The sequence below is a fragment of the Medicago truncatula genome, chromosome 6 (genome assembly GCF_003473485.1).
Source record: "Medicago truncatula cultivar Jemalong A17 chromosome 6, MtrunA17r5.0-ANR, whole genome shotgun sequence".
Classification (NCBI taxonomy): Eukaryota; Viridiplantae; Streptophyta; class Magnoliopsida; order Fabales; family Fabaceae; genus Medicago; species Medicago truncatula.
Genome location: NC_053047.1, coordinates 13,144,470 through 13,158,063, shown reverse-complemented (window position 1 = coordinate 13,158,063; position 13,594 = coordinate 13,144,470). Strand labels below are relative to the sequence as shown.

The following is a 13,594-nucleotide window of genomic DNA, read 5'->3' as shown; positions in this document are numbered from 1 at the left end:
TAATGTAAATTCAGTTTACTTATATTCAATTTATGTTAATGTATAACAGGTCAGTGTGAATTCAGTTTACTTATGTTCAATCTAGATTAATGTAATTTCAATTTACAGAGAGGTTGTAACGCCCTCTTTGAGAAATATTTGATTTATTTGATTGTTTTAATAAGTTTAGAATATATTTATATGATTATGTGATTTATTAAGTGACTTGTTTTATTATTTAATGGAATATGATTTGAAAATAAAATAAGATTAAAGTTGTGGGGGCTGTTTTGGAAATTAGATGAGTAATATTTTGTTATGTTATATGCTGGTGTTTATTAGTATAATATATATGTTATTTGGTTTAGAAATATATATGTTATTTGTTATAGAAATATATTTGTTATAGAGATATATATGTTATTTGTTATAGAAATATATTTGTTATATATATATATATATATATATATATATTAGAATAGAATATTGAGACTTGTATGACATATTTGGAATTAAGAGAAAATGAGTAGGTTAAAGATTTATATAAAAGGGGAGAGTTAGAATTAGAAAATAAGGATTACTGATGAGATAAAACCGCAAGTGCACGGTCTTACCGAAGTAGTATAAAAGAGTATCGTTCCGACAGGGAGTAGTTCAATTTAATTAACCTTTAGAGATGATTAGAAGAGAGAAGAGAATTGTAAGTTGGGGGTTTTTAAATGGTTAAAAAGCAATATAATAAAAGAGCCTTGGGATCGTTGGTTTCATCTAAATAACAAGTCCTTCTCAAACCAAAACCATAAGCTTATAATGTTATGTTAGACCTAATTTCTCAAGACAGTTTCTCTTAAGTTCCTCTAGCAACCAAGCCTATTTCACTGACTTGATTACTATTGGATTTTGGTTCCTCTAACAACCAAGCCTATTTCGCTGACTTGATTGTTATTAGTTCCCTTGAAGATCGAAACTATATGTCTCAAAGATTGCAAAGCCTATTTCGCTGACTTTGCAATCCTTGTCTGAATTCACTTGTTCGAATATCAAAGCTTCACTTTCGTTTTATGAATTGATATTTGGAATAATGGACGAACAATTATCAAACCCTCCACTTTCGTTTCCACAGTTTGATAATGGTTAATCCATGTTAAGACGGTGAATTCAGATAAGAAATTAGGGTTACATAAGATTAAGGCTTAGGGCTTGGTTTGATTAGGATTATGTCATTTAGACTTATCCAACAATCCCAAGACAAGAAGAAGTCTACTCACTCATGTTCATCGTAGACATGGGGGAGAAGAGAGAAAGCATGAAAGTAAAAGACAGGAAAATAAAGGAAAGGAAAAGAACTTTATTTAGAAAAGCAATTGTCACTTATTGTATTCCAAGTAAAAATGAATACTTGTGATGGCTAGCTACTCTATTTATAGTACACAATTGACTTAAAATCTAAGCAAGTATATTCCAAGAATATTCCTCAGTAGATTGTGCGCCAAAATAGAATAGCTTGGAGTCCAAGCAAAAGCAGCAAAAGGTCTTCTGGAGGGTGGCACGGCCGTGCCAAGGCTAGCACGGGCCGTGCCAGGCTTCTGACTTGTGGGAGATATATTTTGTTTCCCAATCTTCGTATTTTCGTGTCCAATCTGCTGCAAATCCATTTCTTTTGCTCCAAGACTCAATCCATCCAATATTCTTCCCTGAAATATAATAAATTGCAATTTAAAGTAAACTATCCTAAAAAGGAAATAATACTAATATAAAATTATATAAAATCTAAATAAAACTAAACTGAAAAGCATATTAAAATAGCATATAAATGACTCATCAATTACGTGCAAACTGCTTTTGGGGGAAAAAGAGAGAAAGTGAGAAACTAAGAGAAGTGAGAAGTTAGAGAAAAACAAGAGAAGAGAAGAACCAAGAGGAAAGGCTGTCGATCGTTAATCTTAAGGTAAGGGTGGGACTAACATTCAATAATCTTGAGTTTATGATTCTGAAAATTGTATTTAACATGTTGTAGGTTTAGTTTTTGAGAATTTGAGAATTAGGGTTAAGAGTGATGATTGTGATGATTTTGAATGAAAGTGAAGTTGAATAATATAGGTTGCTTTTTTTGATTTTTCTTTTCATATCTGCCCCGAATTTGAAATGCAAACTGGTATTGATTGGTACAGAATTGGTCTTAGGTGATAACACGAAAGTTGTAGGTATGGATGTTAGCTTTCTAATGCCGTTGGTCTGACGTCAAAACGATTTATAGAACTTGAGTTATGGTCAAATTACTGCATGTATGTCACAGTGAATTTTTATGAATTTCAACACAACTTTGTCCGAATTTAAAATGAAAACTGGTATTGATTGGTACAGAATTGGTCTTACAAAAGTTGTAGGTATGGGTGTTAGCTTTCTAATGCCGTTGGTTTGACTTCAAAATGATTTATAGAACTTGAGTTATGGTCAAATTACTGCACGTAGGTCACATGGAATAATTGAATATGATTGATGAACTAGTATATGTATGTATATGTTTGTGAATACGATTTTGTTCATGATTGATGAAAGTGTTATATGTATATATGATGTTTTAAGATGTTGATTACCATTTGATGTTGTTATATTGTGATATAATTATATATGCATTACTTGAATTATATGTGAATAATTGAGACGTTGTTGACTTGCATTTGATATTATTATGTCATGCTGTTTTTGTATACTGTTGTGTTGTTGTTGTTATTTAACTAAGCTGCATGAGTCGGTCTAAGTTGATTAAGATGTTGATGATGATGTTCCAAATTATTGGACTATTTAAGAGGTCGTTGAATTAAGATGTTTAAGAGGTCGAGTCCATGCATTAACATTCAGCAATTGGGGCTTGATGCTCCGGAAGTATAATAATACTCAAATAGCGATTGGGGCTTGATGCTCCGGAAGTATAATAATACTCAAATAGCGATTGGGACTTGATGCCCCGTATTGGTACTACATGCATAGAAGAGGTCTAAGTTAAAGGATATATTAGTCAGTCTCGGGTGTAACTTCTGTTTTTTGAGGTGTGAGTAGCATCTGTAAAAAAAATACTAATAACCGGATAAAAATATTATGGAGTTACTTCTTGAATTCTGCTCATTACCCAAATGGTTCCGCTCATTCCCAAAGTAAATGACCGAAATGCCCATACGCAAGTTAACATGCGCTACATGACTTAGCGTGACTTAAGTCACGTAGCGCATGTTAACTCGCGTTAAGTACTATTTTCGTTCAAAACCCATCAGGCAACCACAAAGCTCCATATTTTCTTTCCCTCCACCTCCAAAAACCCCAAAAGTGCGAAATTTTGGGTAAAATCTCATTCCAAATCATTGCAAATCATCAGGAAACAAGTTTCTACGCTCATCAAGCATCAAAGAACAAGTAATGTACCGTCAAAACTCTTTCATTTTTGCTGGTTTTGCTGGTAGTATCATTTTCATTTCAGTAGGTGTAGGGCTCAACGTGAGTTAACTCACGCTAGTTGTGTAAGGGTTGCGCGAGTTAACTCACGTAGAAGGTTAAGACTAGCGTGAGTTAACTCACGCTACTGTGATGCCCAGAATTTGAAATTTTGAGCCACTTTTTTTACTTGCTTTGCTTGCCGCACAAGTCACTTATTTTTTTTTTTTTTTTATATTGAGCAGACATTGAGTGGCATGGTTGAAAATGTGGCAGAGGATGGCGTTGAGGTGAAACCGGGCAAAAATAAAGCTATCGGCGAAGCTTCCGGCATAGGCGTAGGTTCCGGCGAAGGCAAACCAATCAATGTTGTGAAGTTTAAAGTGAAAATTTCGTTTCAAGTTGAAGCTCACATAGTCACAATCAAGCAAAATCGGTACCTACCGGTAACTTTGAAGACAAGCCTAAACCGGTTCCTATCGGTGTTCGTGTTATTCAAGTAAACACCGGGTCATTTTTTTACAACAAATGAAAGATAGAAAGATCGAGAAGAATTACTTAGTTGGGTTCGTCGACAAGCGGGTAGGGAGGGATTTACTATTTCTATAGATAAATCTAGTACCGTAGTGCCATACATGACAATGGAATGTGAGAGGAGTGGTGAATACAAGCCACCTAAGACGAGGAAGGAACCGAAGCTTGAAGGCATGGGCTCAAGGAAGTGTAATTGTCCGTTTAGGTTGAAATGTTTCTTTGAAAAAAAATCACAAGAATGGTGGATTGCAATGCTTTGTGGAGTTCACAACCATTACTTGGCGACAAATTTATCCGGCCACCTTCTTACGGGTCGACTAAAAGGGGAGGAGAAGCAAAGAGTTATCGGCATGACAAAGAGCTTGGCAAAGCCTAGGAATATTCTCACAGATTTGAAGGAAAAAAACAAAGAAAGTGTGACACTCATCGAGCAAGTGTATAATGCACGAACTAGATGGCGCAATGGGTAAAGAAAGGATAAGATCGAGTTCCAATGCTTGATTATAAAGTTGGAGGAGCACCGACATGTCTACTTCACAAGAGCTAATAGCGAGGAAACCACAGTTGAAGATTTATTCTTTGCTCACCCGAAATCAATTGATATGCTCAACACTTTTCCCACCGTTTTGGTCATGGACTCCACCTACAAAACCAATACCTATTGAATGCCTTTATTTGAGATTGTTGGTGTCACCTCTACCAAAATGACCGATTCGGTTGCGTTTGCCTTTCTTTCCTTTGAAAAAGAGAATAACTTCATACGGACACTTGAGATGTTGGTTGGTCGTTTGAACTCAAAAAATAACATGCCTAAGGTGATTCTCACCGATAGGGACCCCGCTTTGATGAAAGCCGTTGCCGAAGTTCTCCCTAAAACGGACCATGTACTTTGCTATTTTCATATTGGGAAGAATGTCAAATCTAGGTGCATCACGGATTGTAGAGTCAATGCCAAGCCAAATAAAGGAAAAGGAAAAGTTGTTGACAAAGATGCGAAGGAAGAGGATGATGACAAGCATTGCGAGCTTGTTAAGAAAATAGTGAGGGCTTGGAGAGATGTGGTTAACTCTCCTACGAAGGATTCATTTGCAATTGCATGGTTGACATTCAAAGATGAGTATGCGGACCGTTTCCATTGTTTGTTAAATATGTTGAAGAAACCGTTTTGCCCCTTAAGAAGCATTTTGTGAGGGCATGGACGAATAAATACTTGCATCTAGGGTGTAGAAGCACCAACATTGTTGAATCGGCTCATGCACAATTGAAAAGGTACTTGAGGAGTAGCGTGGGATGTAACGCCCACTTTCGTTTAATTATTTATTTAATCGAGTTTAGGCAATTATATTATATTTATATAATATATGTGTGAGTTTTGCTAATTTAAGATGATTTAGATGATTTGAGTGATTTTGATGATTTGATGAGATTATGAGACTTATTTTATTCTTAAATAAAATAAGATTTGAAAAGAAAATAAAATATTTAGTTAAGGGCTGTTTTGAGATTTTAGAGTTTTGGGGGAGAAAGTGAAATAAGATAAGATATTAAGAGGAGATATAAAAGAGATAGACCTAGTTTTAGAAAAGTTAGTACGTATGACTGTTTTTGGAGAAAAAGCCAAGAGAAGAGAGAATCACCTAGGAGGGCTGCGATTTCTTCATACAAGGTAAGGGTGAGACTAATAATTCAGTAATATTGATTGTTATAATTCTGATGATTAATTGACAAAGTTAGGATTGATTTAGAAAAGTTTTGAAATTAGGTCAAATCCCTAAAATTGATGATCAAACGGTAAAACTTGATTAGATTGATGTAGAAACCGTCCTATAACCTTAAAATATGTTTAGGATGAATTCTGGAATTGATACTAGGCTTAGAACCATGTTAGTTGTTGAAATTTTTGTAAAAACTGCATTCTGCCCGAGCCAAAGTTCATCGCTCGCCATAGCGAGCAATGATCATCGCCTCGCGAGTGATAAATGTTCATCGCTCACCACGCGAGCCATAACCCTTCGCCTCGCGAGTTACTTGTTGTAGCTTGCCACAACGAGCAACCCTACTCGCCATAGCGAGCTTGACCAGAGAGCATGTTATTTTCTGAGTTTTTGACTTTTGAGTTGAACCTTAGATGCCTTTGAGTACCTTTAGGTGTCTACTATTGATTAGAGAATGTTTTAGAACGAAATTGAACCTGGAACAACCTTAGTTGGGAATCTGGCTTGTACTCGCCATGGCGAGCAGATGCTCTCGCCTCGCGAGCACTTCCAGAACTGAGTGCTTTTGAGGAATGTGAGACTTGAGTTGCTTGGATTGATTAGGAAGAAACTTTAGGTACTAATGAGACCTATTAAAGATATTGACTGAGAACTGTGAAGCTTTTATGAAATGTTAAGTGAATATAAAATGAATTATGGATTGATTGCATTTACTTGAATTATTTTTGAATGATCAAGAAATTGCTGAAAATGAATTGTTATTAAGCTTGATGTGATTTGATTATGCTGCAATTGTTATTTAACTAAGTTGCATGAGTCTGAATTAAGTTGATGATGAACTCCAAATTATTGGATGTATAAGTGATAAGTTGATTAAGATGTTTTGTTGATAGAGTCCATGCATTAGCATACATTGAGCTCTGTCCTCGCCACGATCAGAGCTTTGTCCTCCACACGATAGGAGCTTTGTCCTCCACACGATTAAAGTATATTAATACTTATGATGACGATTGGTACCACATGCATATAAGTGTCTAAGTTGCATTGTCGCATTTGCCGAGTTTAAAGATGTTTATGTTATTGATGATGATTGAAGCTGTGATTACTTGATAATTTTTTATCAAAGATGCAAGGATGATTAAGACTGATTATGATGTTAGTTATGAAATCTCACCCCTTCTGCTTGAAAATGTTGGTATTCGTATGAGTAACTTGCAGGTGATCGTGCTTAAGTGTGCAGTTTGCTGTCGTGAGTGGCCTTGCCTCACTGAGTCGTCTAGGTCGCTCTGATACGTAACGGGATGGGGTGTTTGTTATGCATGCTTCATTCTGTTACGTGAACATTTATGTTATTTTTATAATGTTGATTAACTGTTGAAATATTTTGATGGGGCCTACGTGCCAAAACGATTTATGGTTTATGAAATAATTTTCGCTGCATTGTTTAAGTAATTTGTTGAAAGTTGAATCATTATTTAACTGATTTTGGATTATGTTTAAATGTGATATCCCGTTTATGCTGTTTACTCTGATAAATGTTTAGAAATTTTCATATTGGGAAAACGGGGTGTTACATGGGAGACTTGACATCATGTTGGGATGACATTGACAAAATTTTGAAAAACCAATTTGGTGAGATACAAGGGAGTTTTAGGAGGAGCATAACCGTCATGGTACACAAATACTTAAAAAAAAAAACAAATTATTCTCGGAGTTGGAGGGGTATGTCTCTAAGGCCGCTTTAGGTTTCATTGATGATGAATTTGAACTCTCTAGGAGATTTGGGTTTGCTAAAGAAGATTGTGGTTGTGTGCAAATGGCAACGTTCGGGTTGCCTTGTGCTTGTATTCTTGCCGAGAAGAGAAAGAAAAAATTGCCTATTCTTTTGGATGAAATACACCCTCATTTGAGAAGGTTAAGTGTAATTGGAGAAGAGGTTTATGCCAATTTTTCCGTTACGGAGGAATGGGACGCCGTTCAAAAACGTATCAAGAGGGCCCCTTATAAGATGAAACTCTTCATCAAATACAAGTTGCTTGAACTAGGATTTCCGGAGGAAACAATGTTGAAGCCACCTTCGAGAAAAGTGGCCACCAAGGGGGCACCTAAAAGGGTGAAGTCTGCACCGAAAACGAGGTCCACAGGTCGAATCCCTTCTAGGTGGGAGACTATTGATGCTCAAAATCCTAATAGTCAATGCTCACATGCCAATAGTAATGTTCCAAAGACTAAAGATTCACGTCTTGGCACTTGGCCCAACTCACAAAATTCAACTCATACTTAAAAAAAGGAACCTTATTTGCAAATACCATACATTTCACAAATTCCAAATCTCATGAGACCTTACATTGAAGACATTGTGAATGTTAAAGGGGATGGTAATTGTGGTTTCCGGGTCGTAGCTAGGCACATGAGATTGAATGAGGATAGTCATGTTTTGGTTCGTCATGCACTTATTAATGAGTTGAAAAATCACAAGAGTGACTACTTCCCGTTTTATGCTACCGAGAAGCGTTACAAAGAGATCTTCGATGGTTTACACCCTCCAACAAGTAAAAATGGTGATGCGCCACCAGCGAAGTGGTTGACCTCTCCGGATATGGGTCCCATTATGGCTAGTTGCTACAATAGAGCCGTTGTTCTATTGACTTTTCCCAAAATGGGTGGTGCATGTGAGACATATTTCCCAATCCAGAGTGCTCCACCACTTAATCCACATTCCAACATAATGTGCTTTTGCTTAATTCCGGAACACTTTCTTCATGCTAAGTTGAAAGAAAATTGTTCGCTACCACCTCCTTTTAATGAGTGGATGACTCACAAGATTGGTGAGGCGGAGCAATGGCTTTTTCAGTTTTTGGATAGACAAACCGCCTTCGATGAGCTCATGTCTAAGGAGCCGATGCCGCCAAAGAAACCAACAAATGAGCACAATCCTATTAATTTGGACACTCCGGAAAAGCCAAAGCAAGAGATCGAAGTCATGGATGAAGATGAAGATTATGCAATATCACTAGTCTAGTTAGATAGGATATGACATTTTTGGGTCGGTCAGTGTTCGTCCTATTTTTTGGTGGTATTACACCCCGACATATTTTTTGGTGGCCGGTTGTGTAATTTTGATATTTATGGCCAATATGTAACTAATATTATATAAATATATGAAATGAATTATTTTGGATCGTTTACGTATCATTAAGTGTGTTTAAATTATTACGGGTCATTACCGGCGAATTTGTGAAATTTGGACCGTTTGGATCGTTTATGTGTGATTACGTGATTGTCAAAAAAACGATGTTTTTGAGTAATTAGGATCGATTATGTCGTATTATCCGATAATCTTCTTAAACTAGGGTAATTCAGTTAAGTTATGAATGTGGCGTGATTACAGGTCATTCTAGACTTTTCAAAAGACAGTTTTGTAACTGCCTGCATTTATTGCAGTTTCTGTTGTCTGCTATGAATGTGAGTTAACTCACACTAGTGCAAATGGCAACGTGAGTTAAATCACGTTACACAATATACTAGCGCATGTTAACTAATTAACGCTAAGTATTCTACAAATAACACACAAATAACACTAACGTGTGTTAACTTACGCAACGTAGCTTAAGTTACGTTATAATTTGCACTAGCGCATGTTAGTATACGTAGGGCATTTCGATCATTTACTTTAAAATTGAGAGAATCCATTTGGATAATGAGCATAATTCTTACTTCTTTGGCAAGCCGTTGTAAATAAAAGGAACATTTAATTACTTCTTTGGCAAGGTGTCGTACTATTTTTTTTTTATAATAAAGGGTTTAGGTAATTACTTCTTTGGCAAGGTGTTGTACTATTTTTTTTTAAACTATAATAGAACCATTTAATTATATAATATTTTTTTGAGGGAATTTAATTATATAATATTAAAATTAATTAGGATTGTTAATGAAATAGTGTTGGAAATTTGTATGTTCATATTTGATTTGTATAGGGAGATTTACACGTGTTCATATTTTGACTCATGTTAATAAGGAGATCTATCTCATAATGTAATTTATACATATATTGATATTTTGACTCGTATTAACAGAAGAACCCATTTTTTTTTTTTTTTTTTTTCAATTTATACATGCATGTATGTAAATTTTGACATATTTTATAACGGCGACCTTTTTTTTTTCTTTTAACATATACAAGCACCTATATTTTGACTCAAATTAATAAGGGGATTTTTTTTTTTATACATATAATTATATTTTGACTCATATATTAACACGAGATTTTTTTATTTTTTTTTTAACATATACATGTGCCTATATTTTGACTCATTAATACAGGCCGTGTTATATTGTTTGGGCAGAGAGAGATTAACTAAATAATATATATTAAGTATTGTACCCAAAGAAAAAAAAACATAGAAAGATTATTTAGCATAATTATGTAACGAGAATATGGGATTTTAGAGGGATTTTGGATTGATTTTTTTTATTTTAATTATACCCTAAAATAAATTTTTCTATAATAATGTTAACGTATTGTTAGTATTATTGAAAAAGATAAATATAATTTACTATATAATGGTTGGGTGTACATTCAGCAGACCCATCAACCATTGTTGATCACTTTACTCAGTTTGGTACTTTGTCAGGCTTTGCAAAATCTCGGTGCTCCATTATATATATAATTTGGTTTGCAAGCTTGGAAGGAAAGGAACACTAGAATTTTTCGTGGTAAAGAAAAATTACATCTATTAAACTCTTGGAAAATATAAAGTTTCTTTCTTTTTGATGGTATAAAGCTCAATTTATCGTTTATTATTACAAATTTTATGATTGGTATCAGAACTCATTTTTATGTATGAAGACTGGCTAATTGTTTTATTTCCGACCGAGACTCTTTAGTAATTATTGGCTATCCTTTTCGGTACGCCTTGTGTTGGAAGGATAAACCCTTGATTTTATTATATTCCATTTTAATTTATTAAAAAAAAAAATTGTTGAGTTTATTACATTTGAAAGTTACTAAATATTCTTATTTAGTAAGGGAACGAAATCTGGTGCTTGTCTTTTCCTCATGATGTCACATGCTTATGACTAATCAAATATTAAGCTGGTGGTGGAATTTATTTCCTATTTTTAGAAATATCTGTATAGTTTATTATGTATAAGTTCATGGTTAAATAATCTTTCCTATTTGTAGAAATATCTTTATAGTTACTATCGAAAAGAAGAAGGACACTTACATGTCCGTCTTTCCACTTTTTTTATTGTGTTATCGTTTGAAAATTATGAATGATGTTTTTTTATGAAATTTTGATTTTGATTAAATTTAAAAATATAAATGTTTGCTTTTTTCAAGTTATAACAAACCAAACCAACCATGATTATCAATTTTAATGACACCAATAATAGAAAAAAAATAATCTAAATTCTTTTTTTTTAATGACACAACAACAATTTTTATCATAGAAAAATCATTTTAGGTTTATACTTGGGATAATGAAAAAGTAAGTATAAATATATTCATTTAGTTTGTTACACTCTTTAAATGATAAAGGAATAAAACCAGACATATATATTTACACATATTATTTGTATTGAAAATTGGTAACATTTTTTGAAAGAAAAAGTTAACCTAAAAGAACTGACATGGGTTGTTTTCTTTATACTGTATAAGTCCATGGTTAAATAAATTGCTAGACATATCCTCCTACTTTTACTTGGTGCCACCACATATGTGTCTTCCAATCTTCAAACACGTATTTAACTAGCTAATTAAACTATTTTGTTTATTTCTTCCATGAAAACACCATAAATAGGATATAGCTCACACAAAGAGCTTTGTTTACAAGTGTTTTGGTTAGCTCATCAAACATAAATTTACAGGGTTCTCATTTACCTTTGATGATGAAGCAAAGGTATCCCTATGCCTATATATATATATATATATATATATATATATATATATATATATATATGCATTATCATTTTTGGTGTAATATCTTTGTCCCTCTTAAATTAGTTTTTCTTGAACATTGTTCATTCTAATTTGCACTTCTTTATCTATATATTTTGATTACTTGACATTGATTTTATTTTTTCTTGAACATTTAGGTTAGAGGGTAAGATAGCAATCATCACTGGTGCAGCCAGTGGAATTGGTAAAGACGCAGTGAAGTTGTTCGTCGAAAATGGAGCATTTGTTGTTGCAGTAGACATTCAAGATGAATTAGGTCATCAAGTTGTATCTTCAATAGGTTCAAATAAAGTGACATACCATCATTGCGACATTAGCATGAAAAACAGGTTGAAGAAACTGTTAATTTCACTTTGGAAAAACATGGTCAACTTGATGTCATGTTCAGCAATGCCGGAATACAAGGCTCTTTATTGGGCGTACTCGAATTCGATCTAAATGAATTCAAGAAGACAATAGATATAAATGTTATTGGTACAGCTGCTATAATTAAGCACGCTGCTCGTGCTATGGTTGCCAAAAATGTTCGTGGATCGATCATATGCACCGGTAGTGTGGCGGCTTCTACCGGTGGAACTGGTCCTAGTGGTTATACTGCATCAAAACATGCTCTTTTGGGACTTGTAAGAGCAGCATGTAGTGAACTTGGTGGTTATGGAATAAGAGTTAATAGTGTTTCGCCTTTTGGAGCTGCAACACCTTTCGCATGTGCACCGATCAAAATTGAGCCTGAAGTTGTGGAAGCTAGCATATGTTCTAAGGGTAATCTGAAGGGTGTTGTGTTGAAGGCTAAGCATATTGCAGAAGCAGCTTTGTTTCTTGCTTCTGATGAAGCTGTTTACATTAGTGGTCATAATTTGGTAGTTGATGGTGGTTTCTCTGTGGTTCATAATATAGAACAAACGGTTTAAACTTTTCGATTGTGTCCTTTCAATTGCTTAGACAGTTGGACACTGGTTAGATGTTTTTACTTCGCTTCTTCTTGGTGAAGTGTTGTATTTGAACTTTGTTGCCCTTCCTTGGCACACCATATGCTGAGAAGAGCATCTTTTGTCGTTTAATATAAGTTTTATTTGTCCTTGTGAGCTTAGTTCAGTTGGTATGAACAATGCATAATATATGCAAGGTCTAGGGTTTGAACCCCGGCCACCACCAAAAAATATAAGTTCCATTTTGGCTTGTTAAGGATTAAACTTTTTTACTTGGAATTTCCTAGTTGCATTAGATTTGGATTTTGATATTGTGTATGTTTAACATAGGGATCTTATGTTAGAGAACTTACCATTAAAAGTTATTGGATTTTACAACTTCAAAAAATATACAAGTAACTTTAATGGTTAGATCTATAACATATATAGTACTCTTGCTCAATTTGCTTTCTACATTTGTTTATCTTGTGTTTAGGATTCTGGGCTATAACTATTGCAATCCCTCCTCACAGGATCTTGTTTTTGGTATATCCCATAGCAATTATTTAATAAATAATTGATAGTATTTTTACTGAAATAATGATTATTATGTAATAATATGCCACATATAAATTAAATTCATGATATTTTTTCCTAATAAAAGTAAAAAAAAAAAATTATTAATAGAAAACAAGATTACAAGAAAGTAAATCTAAAGTTAGGCTTGCCTAAAAGGTCTCTAATAAAGAAAGACCTAATGAGGCTAGGCCATTGAGCATCCACTAGGTTATTAACATGCCTTCAAAAGACATGGTTAGACCACGAAACCGGATAGAAACTAGATAACTACCGGTTAGAAATTGTGGTTGGCTCTAACACAACCTCACGAAACCGGTTTGTAAGGTGATAGTTACCCTCACTTATAAATACTTGTTTAGACCATCTCTTATTTGATGTGGGACTCTTTAACACAGGTACCCCCTCACGCTCAAGACTGGACATCTAGAGCGTGGATATAAATGGTGGTAGCCTGATAGCGGGTGGCTTGATGGATCTTCGGCGAGGCT

At 34.4% G+C, this 13,594-nt stretch overlaps 1 pseudogene; it reads left to right on the top strand.

Moving 5' to 3' along the window:
- The first annotated feature begins 11,313 nt into the window (after positions 1–11,313).
- LOC25496110 (short-chain dehydrogenase reductase 3b-like) lies at positions 11,314–12,855 on the top strand (annotated as a pseudogene).
- Positions 12,856–13,594: the final 739 nt, after the last annotated feature.